The 11,200-nt window shown below is 44.5% G+C and overlaps 2 non-coding genes across 2 annotated transcripts; both read left to right on the forward strand.

Annotated features, from left to right (window-relative positions):
* The first annotated feature begins 235 nt into the window (after window positions 1-235).
* Window positions 236-307, forward strand: trnay-aua (transfer RNA tyrosine (anticodon AUA)). The gene has a single exon. It is a non-coding gene; the product is annotated as a tRNA-Tyr (tRNA).
* A 9,926-nt stretch (window positions 308-10,233) lies between these two features.
* trnav-cac (transfer RNA valine (anticodon CAC)) lies at window positions 10,234-10,306 on the forward strand. The gene has a single exon. It is a non-coding gene; the product is annotated as a tRNA-Val (tRNA).
* The last annotated feature ends 894 nt before the right edge of the window (window positions 10,307-11,200 follow it).

Here is an 11,200-nt window from a genome sequence, read left to right on the forward strand (position 1 = left end):
ACAAAACCTGCACTGTCCCGGAGTCTTTGATGTTTTGGTGAAATCTATTTATCTCAGCTTTCAGCATATTAATGATGGAATCACCACGGCCTCTGGGGGAACGGTCAGCCCATTCTGAGTTCCCACATATCTGCCACTGTTCGCTGAGCACTGATATTGTGCATTTGGTGCTCTGCCTAACATTTCCTATGAGACTGTACTTATTGCTCACTGTAGACGTGGCCGTCTATGGGATGCTGTGATCGTATAGTGGTTAGTACTCTGCGTTATAGCCGCAGTAACCGCGGTTCGAATCCGCGTCACAGCAGTAATTGTTCTATCTGCCGCAGTCTTGCTGAAACTCAAAACATTCAGTTGTTTTAACATGGTAATTTTCTCCAAGATGATGATCTTTTCCCTTCAAATTCTGCTCACTCACATCTCTGTGTTTCATATGTCAGAATTCAAATCCACCCGTTCTCAGAGATTTCTCTCCCTCCTTCGATCACTAACTGAACTTTCCGTCCCACATCTCCATTTCATTAATTTAGAGATGCCGGTGTTGGACTATAGTGTTCAATATTAAAAATCACACAACACCAGGTTAGAGTCTCACAGCTTTAACTGAGCACTAGTTGTCGGAGCGCTGCTCTTTCATCATGTGGTTGTGGAGTCATTTCCTATTTCGTTAAGGCACTGCAGAATCGAACACAGACTCTCACATTGATACCATTCAGTCTGTGCTGCTGCAGTCACTGTTGCTGGGTGAACGTGCCCCAGACCCACCACCGGGACCTGCAGATCAGTTGATCCATTTGGTTACCGCTGTTGTGAGGGAAATCCTCGGGTAGCAGCTTTTACTGATCTGGACTTGCGATAATTGGGGGCAAAGCTCAGAAAAATGACATAGCACAATATCGAGGAATAGCGACTTCATTGAGAAAGATTAGTTGCACTGGTTTTCTGCAATGGCAGACCGTATTATCGCTGGACTGTTAACTCAGGTATCAAGCAAATGGACCAGGGACCCGGGTTTGACTCCAACCATGCCAGGTGTTAGAATCGAGATTCAATACATATCTGGAATTACGAATCTAATAGCACCTATAAATACATGGCAAATTGTTGAAAAAACAAAACCATCGGTTCATTGACGTCTTTTGAGGAAGGAACCTGCTATTCTTACCTGGTCGGGCCTCGATGTGACTCCAGACTCACTGCAATATGGTTGAGTCTCAACTACTCGCTGTGTAATTAGGGATCACAATCAATACTGCCGAGACAGCGACGCTCTCATACTGTAACAGAATAGAAAAAAAACAGTTAATACGACTCTAGCTAGATTACTGTGTGCAGTTCTGCAACTCACAGTATAGCAATGATGTGATGGCACTGCGAACGTTGCAGGAGAGATTCACGGGGATATTGTCTGGGCTGAATAGTTTCAGTTATGAGGAGTGATTGGACAGACTGGGGTTGTTTGCCGCCGAGCAGAGGAGATTAGAGAAGACATGACTGAGATGTACAAAATAATGAGGGGTATGGATAGAATAGACTGAAAGAAGCGTTTGTTATTGATGGAGGGGTCGAACACCGGGGCCAAGAGATTTCGGGAAAAGGCAGAAAGGTTTGAGTAGATGTGCGAAAAGGGTCAGAGAGGTGGAAACCCTGCCAACCTAAAAAAAATTGAGATGTTAATTTGCGATGCCAAAACATACAAGACTATGGGCTAAACAATGGAAAACTTGATTCAGGTCGTCAAGCAGTTGTGTCGGACAAGTACAACCACAACAGGCTGAAGGGCCTCCTTCGATGTTGCTGTCCTCCACAGTATCGTGGTTAGTGTCCCCGCCTGTCACAGGGCTCAATTCTCCGCTGAGGGCATCGTAAAGGTTTTTAACCCGTGGCTCTGTTCCCCAGTGATGGTTATTAATGCCTGGCCTTCCATTCTCGATCTGATATGTGACAGCAAGGACAGTGCTGTCAGAATCAGCTGGGGAAGGACTGCAGCTCCTAGGGGGAGAGAGGGTGTCAGTGAAAGTGCAAACACATAACTTCTGCAAACTGCACATTGTGTTTGCGTCGCAATGAAAACCATTTTATAGAGTTGTTCCTGACTGATGTGTTTATTTAAAGCAGGAATCTGAGGAAGAAAACAGAGTAAATCCAGTCAGATCTGAGCGCAGAAACATTTCCAGCAGCACTAATGAGGTTGTACAGCGTAGAACCGCGTTTGGATGCATTGAATTCGGGTTAATGGGCGCAGCTAGCTTTCACTAGGCTGAGTTACCAGCGTGAAAATGATACAGATAGTATTCAATGTGATGATACATTTGCTCAGTGGTCCACACTGCTGTTGCGTCTGTAGGTTAGGTGGATTGGCCATGTTAAATTGCGCTGATGTGTGCAGAGAGTGAATTCAGTAAGTTAAGTGAATTAGCCATGGGTAACGCAGTGGTAAGGTCAGCAGTCACACAATGCCAGATTTTATTCCAGCAGGTTTATTTGAAATCACTAGCAAGAGACATGCCTGGATAGAGACGGGAGCTAGGTCTTGTTGAGATGCTGTTCAGAGTGTCCCCACAGACCCGATTGGCTGAACTGTACTTTCTGTATTGTAGGGAATCTGTGATTCTATCAGAGAGGACACTGCGGCGTTTACTGGGCTGCTAAGACAATAGAGACGATGCTGATGGCGTTTACTGGGGATGGGATTTTATTTATTTGTGTGTTGGAAAATTTGAAACTGAACCAAGGAAAACCGAATGGAAATTTTGCAAAGCAATTGAGGTTTGGATAGAGTAAATAGGTGGTAAATTCACTCTTTCAAGTTCGTAATTTTCTGAACGTCAGGCTTTCAAAACCATTGATGAAGGACAAAAAGAAAATGGGAGCTGAATTTCTGTCACTCAGAGAATCCGATTCCAAAATATTTGGAAAGGCACATTTACAGACACAGAAGCAGTGAGTTTCACCAGGAGAGAGACAACTTGTGGCCAGGTAAGAGTGTAAAAGTAGAGTGTGGGGAGTAGAAGGTGCGAGGAAACAATGTCTAATTTGGACGACTTTAGACGTAAAGATAGCTCAGAAACGTATGCAGCTGATTAAGATTCATCAAAAACTCAGAGTTTTGAAACATTTCCGTTAATATTCCACATGAAGCATTATAAATGGAACTGAGCAGATTTTGTATATTGTCAAGGAAAGATAGTCCATAATGAATAGCAAGTGACCCGTCTCTTGGAGATCGATTTCCTGCTTTAATCCCATGACTTAATGATGTTGGGTTCATTTGATACCCACTGAAATCTGCCAACGTAACTGAGCATCAAAACTGGCATCTTGTTTTGTAGTTTAACCTTCTGTTTTTCTCATCAGTATTTTCTTTAAGCTGAAATAAATTCGGAGCAAAATTGAATACAATATTAAACGTTCCAATGTTATAAATCTATTTCACTTCCGATCATTGCAATGAACAGAGTGAGGTTGCAGCAAAATTAATAAAATGAAATGAACAAAAAGCATTTCAGGGAATTTTACCCAGTTCAGGTGCAGCTATACGAGAAAGACCATCGAGCGAAAACATCACCTTCACTTCTCTCTCCATATATACTTCTTCACATGAGAGAGAAACTGAAGAAATTATGCGTCAAGACTAAATGTGCGTGTGAATGCGATGGGAATTTCATGTTTGCTGGTTCATTCTGAGACAGTTTCGAGTCAGAATGAATCAAGGACAGGTATTCCTTCCAAGGACGAGGTCAATTCCTTGGATTTTGCTGGTATTATTATTCCATTGAAAGCAGAAACATAATGGTGTGCATTCGATTCCGCTCAGGGAATTTCTTATCCCCTAGGTGCACCATATGTAATCTTGATGTGGTCGCATGTGAACCCTTTTGCAATGGGCTGAAGTGGCCCAGAGGTTAAGCCGTCGGGTTGCTCTTCCATTGTGCATGTATGGATGTGAATCCTACTCTGGCTGTTACTTCTATCAAATGCAGCTGTGGATTCCCTTTGTGCCTCACATCTTTAATATACATTGAATGGAGAATCTTGCTCTTGCCCTTCATTGCACCGGAGATTTGTGATAAATCGATACCTCATCCAAGGTCGAAATAAAGCAATTTTATTCTGTTGTCAGTTAAATTGGGATAATGAAATGGAGTGCAACATTTCTTTCCTCCTTTCATTCCCACTTGACTTTCTTTAAATTTACATCACATGAAAGATAAACAAATGAGAGATCGAGAGCAATAGATTATCCAGTGGGATTGTGAATGAGTATTTTGGTGTAACACTCCACACAAAGGTCTCATCAATATTTCAAATAATCAATTGTAATTGGAACAGCAGAAGACTTCTCCAATGAAACAAACCTTTCATTCTTTCACAAGCTATTGTGTGAATCACACCGTGAACCATCATCCAGCATGATCACCAAGTTGCCAACAACATTAGATCCACCAATTCTCTTTAGCAATCATAGCTTCTACACCTACCCATCTGTGGTGTGTCCAGTGTCATTTGTTGTCTACAGGCCATGGCACATTTCTTGTTCACGAGCTTATGAGCCTAGTTCCTGACCCATCTGATCAGTTTGAGAAACCTTTTCTATCACTTCATCCCATCCCCTCAGAATTCTAAACTTATCTATAAAATAATACATTCGACCAAATTATATAGGATTCGAAGTCGGCCATTAAGCCCATCGAGACTGCTCCACCATTCAACGAACTCATGGCTGATCTGATAATCCTCAACTCCATTCTCCTGCATTACGTCGACAAAGCTTCATCGTCTTTCTGATTAAATATCTGCCTGGCACAGTTTGAAAATACACAACAACTCAGCCTCAACAGCAGTTTTGGCAAGGAGTTCCACCGATTCACTGGCCCCTGAGCACAGACGTTTCTTGTAATTTCTGAATTAAATTGTCAATAACTAAATCTGAGTTCATGTCCTATTATGCTCCTCATACCAGAGGGTAAACCACCGGCCCATATCTACCTTGTCCAGATCCCAAGAATATTGAACGTTTATAAATGTTATTATGTGATTATAGAGCTCCCTTCCGCCTCCTCTGTTTCAAGGATATTAATCCCAGCCTAACCAATCATTCCATGAAGCTCCGTATTCTCGAGTGTTGACAATATGTTCGTAAGTCCCTGCTGTCCCCTGCAGCGTCCTTACATATTATTAAGGCAGGTGGAGAAATTTCTGTTAGGCAACGGTTAAACTTTCAAGCACAGAAGGGCAGTGGAACTTGAAATCAGACAGCGACTGGAATCAGATTGGTCCACATAAAGATGAAATACAGTAACGATAAATCTGACAAATGAGAATCTGATCATACCCCATTAACATTCAATGGCTTTACTGTCACCTAATTCCCCTGTGTAATCGTCCGCGGAGCTCGTATGTAGGTAAAACGGATTGAGACAGGCTACATAAAAACTTGGACAGCAAAAACATGTCCGTTAGTAGACAGTTTTTGATTATAAACTCAACTCATTGCTCCGTGACTCCTACACCGTTTGCAAAGCACAAATGAGATGTGGGACAGAACTCTGTCCATTTGCGTGAATGGGAGTAACTTCAATAATACTTAAGGTACTGGACACCATCCACGACAATGCAGCCACTTGATTGTACCTTATTTAGTACCTGAATATTTATTCACTTCACCGCTGAGGCACAATTGCAGCAGAGTGCACCAAATACACGATGCACTAGAGTAAGTCATCCGGGCATTTTTGACAGAACCTTCAAAGCTCAACAACTGTACTGACTATAAGGACAAGGTTGGAAGATGCAACGAAACACCGCCATTTTCAAGTTCCCCTCCAAGGCCCATAGCACCCTGACTTGGAAATGAATCAGTGATAAACTCATTGATTGGTGAAGCAGTCTTGTTGGGCAAAGTTTCATACTTCAGCCCCCCATCTTTTATCTTAAATTTAGTAAATGTTGATTTATGCGGTGACCAGACTTGGGCTCAGTCCTTCCGCTATTCCCTAAACTGGTGATTGCTAAAGTTCTACTATCATTCACAGCCTGTGGTCAACAATAGATAATATTCAAAAATCCTCTCAAAAACTGATTCCCCTCAAGTTGAAAGTGGTGCTGAAGAAGCACAGCAGGTCCGGCATCAGCTGAGGAAAAATAAATGTTTCAGGCAAAAGGCCTTCATCAGGAATGAGACTGGGAGCATATGGGATGGAGAGATAAATGGTAGTGGGGTGGATCTGGGGAGAAGGTAGCTGAGGGTGCAGTAGATGGATGGAGGAGGGGGTGAAGGGGATATGTCAGATCGGAGGGTGGAGCGGATAAGTGGGAATGAAGATACACAGGTGGGACAGGTCAGGAGGACGGTGCTGAGCTAGAAGGTTAGAACTGGAGTAAGATGAGGGCGTGGTCTTGAGGGAACTGAGGAAGTCCACTTGGATGCCATGGGGTTGAAGGGTCCCGAGGAAGAAGGTGAGGCGTTCTTTCTGCAGGCGTCGGGTGGTAAGGGATTGGTGATGGAGGTGGGCCAGGACCTGCATGTCCTCGGGAGAGTGGGAGGGGGAGTTGAAATCTTTGACCATGGGACTGTGGAGTTGATTCTTGCAGTAGTCCTGGATATCTTCTCTGAAGTGCTCTGTCAGAAGACATCCGGTCTCCCCAATTTAGAGGATACCACATCTGGAGCAGCAGATCCAACAAATGGCATGTGTGGAACTGCAGGTCAAACTTTGTTGGATGTGGAAGGCTCCATTGGAGCCTTGGACATAGGTGAGGGGGTAATGTGGGCGCAGATTTTGCATTTCCTGCGGTGGCAGAGAAAGGTGCCATGAGGGAATTGACGCCCATTGGAGGGTGTGGACTTGATTATGGAGTCACGGAGGGAAAGGTCTTTGATGAAAGCGGAGAGGTTTGGGCAGGGAAATATATCCCTGGTGGTGGGGTCAATTTAGAGGTGGCAAAAATGTCAGCGGATGATGTGATTTGTGCAGAGGTGGGTGGAATGGAAAATGAGGACCTTCCTCTCTCCATGTTCTGCCGTTGTTGTGTTCGGAGGCGTGGGGTTCATGGATAGAGGTGCGGGACATGGATGAGATGCGTTAGAGCGTATCTTCAACCACTTGGGAAGGGAAGTTCCGGTCTAAAAGAAGGAGGCCATCTGGTGTGTTCTGTGGTGGAACTGGTCCTCCTGGGAGCAGATGCGGCACAGGCAGAGGAGTTGTGAACACAGGATGGCATTTGTGCAGGAGATGGGGTGGAAGGAGGTGTAATCCAGATAGTCAGTGGGTTTGCAAAAAATATCAGTAACACTGACCTCTGGGGATATTTTTCCCTCCCCACCTCTGTCCACTTTCCGCAAAAACCGTTCCCTCCACGACTACCTAGTCAATCTATGCCCTCCAATGACCAACCCTGCCCTCCCAGCACCTTCCTCTGCCAACGCAGGAATTGCAAAACCTGCACCCACACGCATCCCCCACCTCCACTCAATGCCCCAAAGAAACCTTCCACATTCATCAAAATTTCATCTGCGCTTCCACACATGTCATTTATTGCATCCGTTGCTCCCGATGCAGTTTCCTCTACAGTGGGGCCACTGGACACTTTCTCGTAGAGCGCTTCAGAGAACATCTTCATGACATCGGCAACAATCATCCCCAACGCCCCATGACTGAACGCTTCAACTCCCCCCGCCACTCTCCAGAGGACACACAGGTCCTGGGCCTCCTCCACCTCCACTCTATCATCACCCGACGCCTGGAGGAAAAACGTCTCATTTCCTACCTCATGATACTTCATCCCCCTGGCATCAATGTGGATTTCACCAGTTTCCTCATTTCCCCTCCCCTCCCCAACCTTGCCCTAGTTCCAACCTTCCAGCTTGGCACCATCCTACTGACCTGACCCACCTGTCTATCTTCCTCCCCCCTTATCTACTGCAGCATCTTTTCCGATCTAACATTCTTTTCCCCACCTTCATCCACCTATTGCACTCGCAGCTGAATTCTTCCAAGCGCCACCTCTTCCATTTATCTCTCCAACCTCGAGGCTTCTAGCCTTAATCCTGATGCCTTTTGCCCAAAACGTCAAATTTTTCCTGCAACTCGAATGCTGCCTGACTTGCTGTGGTTCTTCAGCACCGCTCTAATATTGACTGATCGCCACCATCAACAGTACGCACTTCTGTCCAATTGATTCCCCTGTCCATTGATCTTCTGTGATCATGAATGTCCACTCCCAGATCTCTTTGTCTACATCACACAGAATACTCACTGTTATTGTTTCTTCTCCCCAATTTCGTTAACACTCATTGGTCTGGATTCAATTCCATTCAGCATTTTATCTTTCCACCTGATTGATACATCACTGTAGTCTCTGATATTCTTCATCATAGTCAACTACACGACCATTTGTTACATCATCAGCAAACCTTTGAATCATGGCAGCTACAACTAAGTCTAAATCATTGTCTACATCAGAAAACAACGGAACTCCACAGGAAACACGCGTCCAGACGTGGCTCATTGCTGGTTTGGATTAACAGCTTCAATAACAGCAGAATAGAACTCCTACTGTGATTTGTAAAATTGCTGCTGACTCTATCCGTTGGTCTCCTGAGTAATCACTTCTCACATATGGGAGTGGTGAATGACCTATACGCATTGAGACTGAGCAAGTGAGATTACACCTCAGCGGTAATTGAATCCCTTGCTGCACTCAACCCATGGCCCTGACTTCTTGGCGCTGCGGGTATCCTTGTGTCTATTAAGTTTGACAATCAGGTGAATTCGAGTCCACACAGGCACTATTTCCATTTTCCCCGTTGTTCATCTGTTTTGATTCTTCCTTATTCTCCCACGGAATGTTGTTATCATTGGTCTGAAGAGCATTTGTTGTTCATTCTTAATTCACCTTGAACTGAGTCAGAGGGCATTCATGGGTGAATCACGTTGTTGTGGGTCTGGATCACATATTGACAGGAATCGTTATGTTTGGCAGATTTCCCTTTCGAAGGAACATGAATGAATGAGTGTTCAGTAAACTAAAGTTATTGTCTCTGTTCCTGAGATTGGGCTTATTTTTCAGATTTTATTCATCGAATTTAAATAACAGCACCTGCCACGTTCCAGTCACCAAAGATTACGAGCATAATATATCGCCGCTGCACTGACAACTCCCTGCTATATTTTTCCACTTAAAGAATGACATTGTCAATTCACATTATCCCAGAGAGAATACGACGCATTTCTGTGTTGGAATGGAAGCAATGTACGCTGTATTAGAGTGTTTACTGGAGCAAGAGACTGATGTGGAGACGATGTGAGCAAAAGCAGTTCTTACTGTCAAAGTAACAAAATACCGCTTTGTTAAGGAAAATCTCTGAGAATGCTTTCGATTCATTGACCTCTCACTGAAGGCTGAAGAAGGCTCCCTCTGAGCGAATCCTCAGTGGAGGTTAATGGAGGATCTGGAAAAATTTCACGAAGTATAGTCAGTCACTGCAAAAGTAAGGAAGACGTTCGTTTCTGCAGTGTTTCACAATGCTACCTTTCCCGTGAGCAGTCGAACAGACTAAATGATTGTGTCACAGACTGCGACGGCAAGCTCCGCTAAATAGTACTCCTTTGAAACCGGTATAGGCAACACAACGTTATTGGGGTACACCGCGTGGAAACAGATACTTCGGTGTATCTCATCCATGCTCACCACATCACCAAAATTAAACAAGTCCCGTTGCCCAGCATTTGGCCTCAATCCCTCTAAACCCATCCTATCCAGATACTCATCCGATTACCACTGCAATTTTCTGAGTGCAATAGCCTCCTCCACTTCCTCTGGTAGCTCATTCCATACACGCACACCATTGTGTGTGGGAAATGTGCCTCAGGTCCTTAGTCAATTTCAGACCACTCACCTTAAACCTATGCTCTCGAGTTTTCAACTCACCCCAGCTTGGGTAAAACACGTAAATACTCAGTTCACAACCCTTCCATAAAATCATGTCGCAGCCGTTACGCTGCTGGGAAAGTTGTCCCAGCCTATTCCACCTCACCCAACATCCAAACATTGACGACATCCTTGTCTATATTTTGTCACCAATTTCACGTGTCTTTTTTTAAAAACTTTTTCAAGATGTCAATTACCCTGGACAACAACGAGCTATTGGAAACAGAAAGGTGAAACGGAAAATGTCTTCAACTTTCAGTGCTGGATACCACAGAGCCGCAGCCCGGCTGGCTGCGCCTTGTTTCTGTAGTGTAGTGGTCATCACGTTCTCCTCACACGCGAAAGGTCCCCAGTTCGAAACTGGGCAGAAACTGCTTTGTTCTTCAACTGCAGTCTTTTACATGGACTTTCTTGCTTGCTTTCCCATCTGCAAACCTGCCTTCCAAATTGCTCGAACAAATCTCCTCTCTTTGTGCAATGTAATGCAATTCCATTAAATTAGTTTGCAAAGCATTGTAAAGTTTTTCTCCAACCTGGTTCTGATCATATGCCATTCTGTTTCAGAGTGTAGTTACCGCGTTCTGAATCTTCCACAAAAGGCATTTGCATTCCTTGTGCAGGCGAGCTAGTTCAAAGACAGGGAAGAAGCTGATGCGCTGGTGTCACAGTGCACAACGGATTCCTGAACTAGTCTGTCTGTCAAATGTAGCCCAAAGTCGTCTCTGAAAGGCCTCATTTGGAAGCTGTCTGTCGTTATTCAAAGTGCGAGAATTGGCACCAGAGGTCCTGAATCATGTTTTGGATCAGTTCGCACGTTAGTGACTCATTCAATCAGCAACAACAATGAAAGAAATTACACTCTCAGTGGAACCTCTGGACCTGTGCTTTCATACCGTCGCTAGTATTAAGGTGAGCCCCGAGATCTAAGCCATGTTGGAACTGAAATGGAGGAATCGACAGAGAGGCTACAGAATGACATCGCATCCTTTTGGTTTTCTTTAAATCACTGACGAGCAGGAAAATGTAACCGGGAGGGCGAGTGGGAAAGTGAGGCAGTTGCAGCTCTGGTGAAATTCCTTCTTTGTGAGTCACTCAGCAACAAGAGACGTGAAGGTGACTCAGGCGTGGGAGCTCTTCACATCGAGAACAAAATTGCAGTTAGCATCTCTCCCGGAGTGGGGTTGGGGTGAGTAGTAACTTCTGTTACTATGTTCAGAAACTGCCTTTTCGATTGACGTGAACAGAAACTGCATTTCTAATAAGCACC

The sequence above is a fragment of the Hemiscyllium ocellatum genome, chromosome 7 (genome assembly GCF_020745735.1).
Source record: "Hemiscyllium ocellatum isolate sHemOce1 chromosome 7, sHemOce1.pat.X.cur, whole genome shotgun sequence".
NCBI lineage: Eukaryota > Metazoa > Chordata > Chondrichthyes > Orectolobiformes > Hemiscylliidae > Hemiscyllium > Hemiscyllium ocellatum.